We start from the raw sequence: 12,394 nt of genomic DNA on the forward strand, positions 1-12,394 counted from the left end.
TGCTGCACTCACTGTTCTCTTCCACAGCCATTACTTATAAGTTGGTAATGAGTCTCCATGTAAGGCTGCTGGATCCACAGCTGTATAGTGGTAGGGTTAACCCTTTGCAGGCCAGTTTAAACAAGAAATGTGACACAGATTTGGAAAGCCTATAGGAAACCAATATGGGGGTAAATTTACTAAGCGTCGAAAATTCGCCAGAGACGGCTTTGCACCCATCGCAACACTTTGCCATGCGAAAATTCTCTGGGACAACGGTAATTTACTATAATGCAAAGTTTTGTCCTGCCCGACGGACGCTGGTGAATTTTCACTAGCGTTACATCGGCAATGCAAGCAAATCCAAGCAAAGATGGCTAGCGTTCAATTCTGCCTAGCACAAATTCGTTAAGTCACCTGGCAAATCACCGCTAGCGTCTATCCATTTTGCTAGCGAAGTGACGCCTGCGCCCGTTAGTAAATCGGTGAAGTCCCTGTGGGCAGTAACGCTGGCAAATCGTCGCCAGCAGTAGTCACTTTACCCTTAAGTAAATCTGCCCCATGGAGTTCATTCAGCTGAAATATAATAGTCTCTTGAGCCTAAATTGATTACTGTATATACTCGAGTATAAGCCGAGTTGTTCAACCCCTAAAATATGCTGAAAAACTCTACCTCGGCTTATACACGGGTCAAGCGCAAAAACGTCGCCGGCGTCCAAGAATGGTCTCCAAGAATATTCGCCGGTGTCCAAGAATGGTCGCCGGCATCCAGAAACGAGATGCCGGCACCTCCAATGGGAGCAGAAACCCTAAATTTGTTGATTGAAACTTACCAGAAGCTGCTGCATTTCTCACTTTAGGCTTATACTCGAGTCAATAAGTTTTCCCAGTTTTTGGAGGTAAAATTTGGTACCTCGGCTTATACTCGAGTATATACGGTATTCTATTACTGTGAGCCTTGCTCCATATACTGTAACAGCACATAAGCTGAGTTCTAGTTGTGTGAGATTACTCCGGCACCCAGCTCCAGGCTCTACAGGGTTCAGACTAAAGGGCATTTCAAGCACATGGAACTTTAATTCATACACCTTTACCCAAACCCACAGCCCGATGGGACTGTGCCTGTGATTGGTTTTATATGTGGTAATTAAACTGCACAGCCATTTATATTTACTTTTGCGGATGCAGGTATGGGATCTGTTATCCGGAAACCCATTATCCAAAAAACCAACGGGAAGGCCATCTCCCATAGACTCCATCAAATAATTCATTTTAAAACAATTTTCTTTTTCTCTGTAATAATAAAACAGTAGCTTTTACTTGATCCCAACTAAGATATAATTAATCCTTATTAGAGGCAAAGCCAGCCTATTGGGTTTATTCAATGTTTAAATTATTTTTTAGTAGAGATAATGTGTAGAGACCCAAATTACGGGGTTTTACGGAAAACCCAAGGTCCCTAACATTCTAGATAAGAGGCCCCATACCTGTACAAGTAAAGTGTAAATCTTTGGTCAGAAAGATATTAGCTCTCTATGTGGGGAAAGTGTTTTGTCTATTCCCTTAGTGCTATTTTGCCCCAGAGTTTACAAACCCTTTCAGAATCTCATTTGATTCACTCAAGAGTAGTGACTACTGGCAATCACATAGAACTGTATTTTTTGTTGAGGAGAAGGAAAGGCCTATTTAATTGGGGGGTGCCAAAAGTTAGGAGCCCCCAATTTATTGTATTAATGTACATGACACCCCAGGCCTTTGCTCCTATCAGCAGAAAACTGCACCGGCCCGGAGTTATTCCAGTGAGCACCAGGGAGGGATCCTCTTCTGTTTTCTTCTTTCTTCAAATTTCCCGGGGCAGATGCATGTGCAGTAGAATGAAATAGATGACTTTTTAGTTAAAGTTTGGCTTTTCACTCTACACATGCGCACCCGCGAGAAAAAGCCGGAAGCTGATCGCTCCGTGGTGCTCACTGGTATAACCCCAGGCAGGTGCAGTTTTCTGCTGATAGGAGCACCTGCCTGGGGTTTCAGGTAAGTAAATACAATCACTTGGGGGTGCCTAACTTTTGGCACCCCCAAGCAGAAAATGCCTTTCCTTCTCCTTTAATATACATATAATTACAAGATAATGCCAAATTGAGGATATACCGACCTTCACCTAAATCAAAACCATCATTTCAGTGAACAAGCTTCTAACAATTGATAAACTGCCTGGCCACAAAATTTCATATTTTTCCTAATCCTATGGGCCGGGCACTGGCAGCAATCCACTGCATCCTAATACTGAAGACCACAGAAAGGGATCTAACAATATCTGCTTAAGTATTTAAATAAAAAAAAGTCTATCTAGAATCTACAAAAACAAATGCTCTGTAAGTCTTCAAATTGATAGTTATTGCTATTTTTTTTTTATTCAGTTTTATATTCAGGCCCTCTCCTATTCATATTCCATCCTCTTATCAATATGTAATTGCTAGGGGAATTTGGACGCTAGCAAACACAGCTGAAATTGCTAACTGGAGAACTTCTGAATAAAACTTAAAATCCACAAATAATACAAATAATCAGAATATCACTCTCTACATCATACTAAAAGTTAATTTAAAGGTGAACAACCCCCTTTAAAGGTCTGGGTTACCAAATGTGGCCTTTTTTAATGACAGATTGTCAGTTCAGCATTTCCCAAAAGTTAGAGTTGCTTCCCCTTAACATCTGAGCTTAGAAAGTGGGCGCATGCCCTGCAACAAGACGTCACATAGTGGGTGGCACAGCGTCCTTGTTTCTGAATCACAGGTGACAATGAATGCCAAGAATTCCCATTCTGCCATTAGTCCCTTTGTATTTTCCCAGACACATTGTTCAACACGAACAAGTTTAGAATTTAGCAATTCATTCTTCTCCCACTGGCCAAACCTTTGATCTCCTTTCATGGCTGCCCCCACCAGCATAGAGTTGATTATTCCTTTGTTCTGTAGGTGTCCATAAAGAACCACTAGTGAGCAGCAGACCATAAAGCAATACATCTGCCAACAAGCAATAGGATCCCTGCACAAAATATCTTGACGGCAAGTCTGATTGGCCGGGAGAGAGTAGGAGACAGAAGCAGAAAAGGGTGCTCATGGCATAGGTAACGACGCAGATTTTTCCTAAAAAACACTGATAAATTGGTTTATTTTTAATGTTTGAATTTGCTCAAAGAACACATTGAAAACCTAAGGGCAGAAACTCACATGGAGATTCGGGGAGATTAGTAGCCCAACGACAAATCGCCTCTTCTTCAGGCGAATAATATCCCCTCAAAGCCTTCCCGCTGGCTAGAATCTAAATCTCCGGTGGGATGGCACTCAGAGCGCTTTGTTTTCCGAGGTTTCCTTGTGAGGCATCTTCGGAAAACGAAGTGCTCCGAGTGCCAGCCCGCCAGCGATTTAGATTCTAGCCGGCGGGAGGCAGTTAGGGGAGATTAGTTGCCTGAAGAAGAAGCAATTTGTCGCCGGGTGATTGTAAACCGGAAGTGACATCATTAGAAGTAGGCGGGATTAGAAAAAAAGGAGTAAAACAGGAAGTGCTCGAAAAAAAGGCTGCCACTCCTCATAGGGACTACAAAATAACCAATCACAGGCCTTATTTTGGGCCCCCCCGTTATTTGGCTTTTTTCATGCTTGTGTTGAGTCCTGCAGCGGGTCGGGTACCAGCAAAAACCTGCGGTACCCTGCGGGTTGCAGGTAGAAATTTCGGGAGCAGGTATAGACGCGGGTTGGCGGTTCTCATGGTTGGCCTTTAAACGATTGAATATTGGACATTTCATGTGAACCCTATGGCATTTCAAAAGCAGGTGCTCTTTGATAAATAAATACTGTGACTATAAACATCTATGTAAAATATAAAAACATCTGGAACTTTTGGAGGTACAGGTATAGGACCTGTTATCCAGAATGCTCGAGACCTGAGGTTTTCCAGGTAACAGATCTTTCTGTACTTTAGATCTTAATGCCTTAAGGCTGGTTCTGCTTCCAATAAGCTTTAATTATAGCTCAGTTTGGATCAAGTACAAGGTACAGGCATAGGACCTGTTATCCAAAATGTTTGGGATCTGGGGTTTTTCCAAATAATGGATCTTTCTGTTATTTAGATCTTCATACCTTAAGGCTGGTTCTGCTTCCAATAAGGTTTAATTATATCTCAGTTTGGATCAAGTATAATGTACAGGTATAGGACCTGTTATCCAAAATGCTTGGGGTTTTCCAAATAACGGAATTTCTGTTATTTGGATCTTCATACCTTAAATCTACTAGAAAATCATGTAAACATTAAATAAACCCAATAGGCTGGTTGTGCCTCCAATAAGGATTAATTATATCTTAGTTGGGATCAAGTACAAGGTACTGATTTATTATTACAGTGAAAAAGGAAATCATTTTAAAATATTTTAATTATTTGGATAAGTCTATGGGAAACAGCCTTTCCATAAATCTGAGCTTTCTGGATAATGGGTTTCCGAATAACGGATCCCATACCTGTATTTTATTTTTAGTTACGCTCAGATTGGAGGGTCAGATTGGTCAAAATGAGAATTTTTGAGTCATTTTCAAATTTGAAAAAACCTGAATATCTAAACGTGTGCTTGGAATTTGGAAAAAAACTGGAAAGTCAAAAACTCGATTGCTCAAAACCATGAAAAAACAACTGGAACTCAGTGTAACCACATTCTCCCCTCATTTTCATTGAGTCAAATTTCGAATTTATAAATGTCTCAAAAACAGCTTTTGACTCTCACTTCTAAATTAACGAGACAGCTTTTAGGTGCCGAAATGTTTTCTAAAAATTTTTCCGTGTAATGCATTTCGAAACTTGGTAAATTCAAATTCACAATTATTGAAGCAAAGAAATCAATTTGCTGTAAAAAATTTACATTGAATTTCTGCCTCTAAGTTAAGTTCTGCCCTGTACATCAATCCAATAAATCACCTTTGAGATAACTTTTAGTATGATAAAGAGAGTGATATTCGGAGACAATTTGCAATTGGTTTTCATTTTTTATTATTTGTGGTTTTTGAGTTATTTAGCTTTTTATTCAGCAGCTCTTCAATTTACATTTTAAGCAATCTGGTAGCTAGGGGCCAAATTACCCTAGCAACCATGCATTGATTTGAATAAGAGACTGGAATATGAATAGGAGAGGGACTGAATAGAAAGATGAGTAATAAAAAGTAGCAGTGATAAAAAGTGTGTAGCCTTACAGAGCATTTGCTTTTTAGATGGGGTCAGCTACTCCCATCTGAAAGCTGGAAAGAGTCAGAAGAAAAAGGCAAATTATAAAACTATAAAAAATAAATAATGAAACCAATGGAAAAGTTGCTTAGAATTGGCCATTCCATTACATACTAAGGGGTTATTTATCGAAGTCCGTATTTATCTCAATATTTTCTGCTCCGATCACATCCGCTCGGGTTTTTTACGCTTATTTATTATTAAATTTTCCAGACAATTTGATTTGCGGGAAAATTTGATTTTCATGATATTTTCGAATTTTTCCATCCGATTTTCACGATTTTACAAATTTTTTCGTACTTTTCAGGGTATTGCACGAAACCCAGCGCACATCAAAAATTCATTGGGACCTCATTGACTTATATGCAACCTCGACAGGTCTGAGATGCCGGATTTTCAGATTTTCCGTCTTCAGGGTTTAATAAATTCCGAAAAATTCGTGATTTTTTAAAAGTCTGATTTTATTAAAAAAAAATCGCACATTTTTGGGAGTTTAGTAATAAAAATGTAGCCACTGAAACTTAGGTTCTAGTATCTTGAGCATTAATACTTTGGTGATACAACATTAAGTCAGAATTTGTGGTTAGCTGAGGAGCCCCATCTCAACTTTTCCCCACTTAAAACACTGAAAAAACCCTGGCATTATAAAAAATTGGTACATTTACTAAATCGATACAATTCAACACTAGCAGAATAATGGGGTAGCGCCTTATCTCCATCCGATATGGCTATTAGTTAGATGCCGGATTTTCTGATATGGACTTTTCCATCCTCTGGGTTTAATAAATTCCAAAAAATTTGTGATTTTCTAAAAGTCAGATTTTATAATAAAAAAATCATTTTTGAATTCGGAGTTTAGTAAATAACCCCCTAAAAGTTTACTTAAAGGTGAACCACACTTTTGAGAGCTGCAGTTAGAAACAGCCCACTTACCTGCAAACACTGGTTCATACGCTTATCCCACAGTCTCACAACGGCATAATATGCAGAGCCGCTGGCTATCATGTGGTTCCCGTTGCTCTGCATGCAGTACAGGGCGCTGTCGTGTGGCTCCTCCCATCCTTTCACGCACCTTCTAAAATAGAAAAAGAGGCCCACTATTAGGTTTTCTTAAAGCAGCGGCGTAACTAGAGTGCACCAGGCCATCCTGCAAAACAATCTTCAGAGGGACCCAGCTCACTCCAATCCACATACTCCTGGCCACTTCCTACATCCGCCCACTTCCCGTCCTGACTCCACCCACTCCCCGATTCGTGTCGACTTGCACTCCTATACCCTGCCGCAGGTAAGAAAGCTTCATCTGTAGTTACGCCACTGTCTAAAAGCCAACTTTGCACATAACAGATAACTTTCTGTCAGGTCAACTCACATTTGTCACCCATCTCTATTTTTTAGATTTTACCAACCTCGATGAATTTAAAGGGTTTGTTCACCTTTAAATTTAACTATTATTATGCAGCGCTGAAACAATTTGCAGCTGGCTTTCATTTTTTTTTTATTATTTTGAGTTATTTAGCTCTTATTATGCAGCTCTCCAGTTTGCAATTTAGCAATCTGGTTGCTGGGGCCAACATGACCCTGGAAACCATGCACTGATTTGAATAAGAGACTGGAATATGCATAAGAGGGGCCTAAATAGAAAGATGATTAAAAAAAAGTATCAATAACAATTCCTTTTTTAGCCTTACGGAGCATTTATTTTTTTAGATGGGGCCAGTGACCTCAATTTTAAAGGTGTAAAGAGTTAGAAGAGAAGGCACATAATTAATATATTATAAAAAAAGCCAACTTTATCAAAATGAAAGCCAACTTGCTCTAGTGGCCACTATGTGTAGGGATACACCGAATCCAAGATTCAGTTTCAGCCTTTTTCAGCAGGATTTGGATTCGGCAGAATCCTTCTGCCCGTCCGAACCTGAATCCTAATTTGCATATACAAATTAGGGGCGGAGAGGGAAATCTTGTGACTTGTTGTCACAAAACAAGGAAGTAAAAAATGTTCCCCCTTCCCATCCCTAATTTGCATATGCAAATTAGGATTCAGATTTGGTTCAGTATTCAGCCGAATCTTTGGCAAAGGAAAATAGATATAGGGGGAAAGCAAGAAGGCGACACATAGATAGGGATGCACCGAATGCACAAAATAGTGCATTCGGTGCATCCCTATCTATGTGTTGCCTTCTTGCTTTCCCCCTATATCTATTTTTCGAAATATATACTGAAATAAAAAGGGCTAGAATAACTGGTGGGGAATACCTAGTGGGGAACACAACCCTTTCCAGTAGCCAAGGCCAGTTGTGGCCAGAAAGCACAGAATTTAGTTAATAAAACTGCACAAGTTGACAAATACACAGCAGGTTCCCCATGACATCAGGATTGTACACCCCAGAGAAAGATTCTTTCCTTATTTATGCGCTTCTATCCTTTACACTTTGGGTCAAGCTCAGCTAAGCAACAGGAAATCCCTAAATGCCCCTTTAGATAGAGATCAATATGAATTTAAGTAAGCTCTCGTTGCTCAATTAGAGTGCTCCCAAGATGTTTCCTTATAGTCTTAACCATTTCTCCGTTACATTACAGCTCAGCTCGTGCATCTGATATAACCATGTCACAGACAGCAGCAGTTCCCGATACTTAGGGAAGATATCTATTTTTTTGCAAATATTCTATGATTGATTTCTGCTAAAATAAATTACTGTCATTTTCTGGTTTGTAAATTTTCCATTTGCCATGTACTTTCCCTGTTTCGCATTGCTGATACCTCGTTGCACAATGGGCTTGTGTAGTAACCCTGGTGCAGTTCAGTAACCCAGAGCAGCCAATCAGAAGCTTGCTTTTATTCTAACTATTGAGCTGGAATGATTAGATATTAATGCTGATTGGTCTGCTTTTTGCAGCTCTGTCTCTTCTTCATCTTAAACTATTTATTGTCAGGATCAAAGACACAAAATCTGGTGGTAAATCTTGTTTTACGGAGCATGTGGCTATAGGTCACACATCTGTACAGCAGTAAGTGTCTCCCCCTCCACAAACGAGGGGAAAACAAAAACGGAAAGACATTATGTCTCATTTTTACAAGACCACACCAGTTTTCCTGTTACAATATATGTGACAAGAGAGTTTGTGGAAAAAGGGGATTCATTTTAATTAGTGATTCAGCCTTTTTCAGCAGGATTCGGATTTGGCGAATCCTTCTGCCTGGCCGAACTGAATCAGAATCCTAATTTGCATATGCAAATTAGGATTCGGTTTGGTATTCGAACCGAATCTTTCGCAAAGGATTTGGGGGTCCGGCCGAATCCAAAATAGTGGATTCGGTGCATCCCTAATTTTAATGGACACACTGGAAAAAAAATATATTCCTCCAATACTTTCCTCTAATACTTTCCTCTAATACATTCCTCTAATACATTCGTCTAATACTTTCCTCTAATACTTTCCTCTAATACTTTCCTCTACTTTCCTCTAATACTTTCCTCTAATACTTTCCTCTACTTTCCTCTAATACTTTCCTCTAATACTTTTCTCTAATACTTTCCTCTACTTTCCTCTAATACTTTCCTCTAATACTTTCCTCTACTTTCCTCTAATACTTTCCTCTACTTTCCTCTACTTTCCTCTAAAACTTTCCTCTAATACTTTCCTCTAATACTTTCCTCTAATACTTTCCTCTAATACATTCCTCTAATACTTTCCTCTAATACTTTCCTCTAATACTTTCCTCTAATACTTTCCTCTACTTTCCTCTAATACTTTCCTCTAATACGTTCCTCTACTTTCCTCTAATACTTTCCTCTAATACTTTCCTCTAATACTTTTCTCTACTTTCCTCTAATACATTCCTCTAATACTTTCCTCTAATACTTTCCTCTAATACATTCCTCTAATACTTTCCTCTAATACTTTCCTCTAATACATTCCTCTAATACTTTCCTCTAAAACTTTCCTCTAATACTTTCCTCTAATACTTTCCTCTAATACTTTCCTCTAATACTTTCCTCTACTTTCCTCTAATACTTTCCTCTAATACTTTCCTCTAATACTTTTCTCTACTTTCCTCTAATACATTCCTCTAATACTTTCCTCTAATACTTTCCTCTAATACATTCCTCTAATACTTTCCTCTAATACTTTCCTCTAATACATTCCTCTAATACTTTCCTCTAATACTTTCCTCTAATACTTTCCTCTAATACTTTCCTCTAATACTTTCCTCTACTTTCCTCTAATACTTTCCTCTAATACATTCCTCTAATACTTTCCTCTAAAACTTTCCTCTAATACTTTCCTCTAATACTTTCCTCTACTTTCCTCTAATACATTCCTCTAATACTTTCCTCTAATACCTTCCTCTAATAAATTCCTCTAATACTTTCCTCTAATACTTTCCTCTAATACTTTCCTCTAATACATTCCTCTAATTCTTTCCTCTAATACTTTCCTCTAATACATTCCTCTAATTCTTTCCTCTAATACTTTCCTCTAATACTTTCCTCTAATCAATTCCTCTAATACATTCCTCTAATACTTTCCTCTAATACTTTCCTCTAATACTTTCCTATAGCTGCAAGAAATACCTGTGTTTGATTGATAAAAGCGACATTGTTGGCCATGGAGTTTAAATAGAGTTGCCACCTGTCCGGTTTTGACACGGTTTACGGGAAAGCTGTCTGGGTCAAAACTGCTTCAAATTTGGAAAACCGGGCAGGATTCCCTAAGATTGACGCCAATTGCCGAGTCATAGCTCCACCCAACTCCCCGCCTGTGTGATGTCATTGGACCGCCCCTGTCTGGAGTTCCCTTGGGGGAAAATGGCAACCCTAATGTCCTATCACTCCTAGTACACCAATCTTATTTTGTTAAATTCCATTAGACATTTAATTTCAGCCCTATGAGAGAAGCATCCCTCCACATGACATATTGATTGGTCAGAACCTTTAAGAAGAGGTTTCCCATAATGTGTTTGCTAAGTGTAAATGCTCTGCAGCAGTAACATAACTGTCCACTTCTGAACTTCCATCATTTCTTCAGCAAAGCTGTAGAACCAAGCTTTGGTTCCCCCGGTCTCTCACTTTACACAGAAAGATTTTGGTTGTTTGGTGAGGTTCCCATTAGGGATGTAGCGAACGGCGGAAAAAATGTTCGCGAACATATTCGCGAACTTGCGTCTAAAAATGCGAACGGTTCGCGAACGTCGCGAACCCCATAGACTTCAATGGGAAGGCGAATTTTAAAAGCTAGAAAAGACATTTCTGGCCAGAAAAATGATTTTAAAGTTGTTTAAAGGGTGCAACGACCTGGACAGTGGCATGCCAGAGGGGGGTCAAGGGCAAAAATGTATCTGAAAAATACATTGTTGACACAGCGCTGCGTTTTGTGCTGTAAAGGGCAGAAATCACACTACGTCACTCAGGTGATGTTTCTGGACACGGAATGTGAAAAAGCTCACACAGCTAGGTGGCACTTGGTTAAAGACTGGGCAAACAATGCCTGCAAGGTCAACGTATACACTACAGCAGTGGATACGGAATATATTATTGCTGCTTGGAAAACGTCACTCAGGTGGTGTTTCTGGAGACGGTATTATTATTGATATTTAGACAGAATGTGAAAAAGCTCACACAGCTAGGTGGCAGTTGTTTGAAGAACACACTGGGCAAACAATGCCTGCAAGGTCAACGTATACACTACAGCAGTGGATACGGAATATATTATTGCTGCTTGGAAAACGTCACTCAGGTGGTGTTTCTGGAGACGGTATTATTATTGATATTTAGACAGAATGTGAACAAGCTCACACAGCTAGGTGGCAGTTGTTTGAAGAACACACTGGGCAAACAATGCCTGCAAGTGCACTACTATTGGTGCACTACTATGAAGAACAGCAAACAGCACTGGACACGTTAAATAACAGTAAGATAAGTAAAATAAAAAATATATATATGTATATTAAAAAAAAAAAATTACTCTGGTTGGTGCTGAACTACTAGGAGCAGCACACCAGTCCCACTCCCCAACACAGCTAGACTAATAGCACTGGGCTCTTATAGTAGCAAAGTAAAAAAACAAAAAAGAAAATAAAAGCAGTCCTTACAAGGACTATTGGGTTACAGGCAGCAGTCAGCAGATGAGATCAGAAGCAGGACAGCTGCCCACTGCAGCTACATACAGAGCACTGCAGTAGAAGGTAGATTACTAGCCAGCAAAGCTACCTAACCTAAAATGTCCCTCAAATCCCTGCAGAGTTCTGTCCCTACAATACAGAGCAGTATCAAGTAGATTACTAGCCAGCAAAGTTACTATCAACTGTCCCTCAAATCACTAAACAGCTCTCTCCCTACACTAGCTCTTCCAAGCACACACAGGCAGAATGAAAAAACGCTGCAGGGCTTCAGTTTATATATGGAAGGGGAGTGGTCCAGGGGGTGTGGGGGTGGTCCAGGAGGGAGAGCTTCCTAATTGGCTGCCATGTATTTGCTGGTCTGGGTTGAGAGGGCAAAAATAAGCGCCAGCTAAGGCGAACCCAAATTGGCGAACGTCGCGCGACGTTCGCGAACATTCGGCGGACGCGAACAGTCGATGTTTGCGCGAATTAGTTCACGGGCGAACAGTCCGCGACATCCCTAGTTCCCATACAAGCAGATCTTTGCCTGATTTAGTCATCCAAGTCGCGGGACAAAATGGGTTGATCCAATGTTTTGGCTCCAAGAAAAATGATCAGATCTTAGATGCTGTTCTGAGCATCAACAGTTCAATTAGGGCCATACAATGTTAAACCTGTTTAATAAATCTTCAGCCAGCTGCTCAGACCACTATTTTGGCCTCTCACACAGGCCAATGAGCTACCAGCTAAGGGGCAGATTTACTAAAGGGCGGAAACTCGCCAGCGTGAAGTCATTTCATTACTTCGCCGATTTACTAACGGGCGCAGGCGTAACTTCACTAGCGAAGAAGATAGACTCTAGCGGTAATTCGCTCCCTTACGCCTGGCGAAGTTGTGCTCTGGCGAATGGACGTAACTACGCAAATTCCCTAAGATGCGGATTTTACTGAACGTTACCTCTTGCGTCAGACTTGCCTTCGCCACCTCAGACCATGCGAGTAAATAGGAGTTCCTCAAAAAATAGTTTACATTTTTTCCCAAAAA

General features: G+C 40.0%; 1 pseudogene; it reads right to left on the reverse strand.

The window, feature by feature from the left end:
* Nucleotides 1-6,035: 6,035 nt before the first annotated feature.
* Nucleotides 6,036-12,394, reverse strand: part of LOC108697188 — a 107,269-nt pseudogene continuing 100,910 nt past the window's right edge.

The sequence above is a fragment of the Xenopus laevis genome, chromosome 7S, assembly GCF_017654675.1.
Source record: "Xenopus laevis strain J_2021 chromosome 7S, Xenopus_laevis_v10.1, whole genome shotgun sequence".
Lineage (NCBI taxonomy): Eukaryota > Metazoa > Chordata > Amphibia > Anura > Pipidae > Xenopus > Xenopus laevis.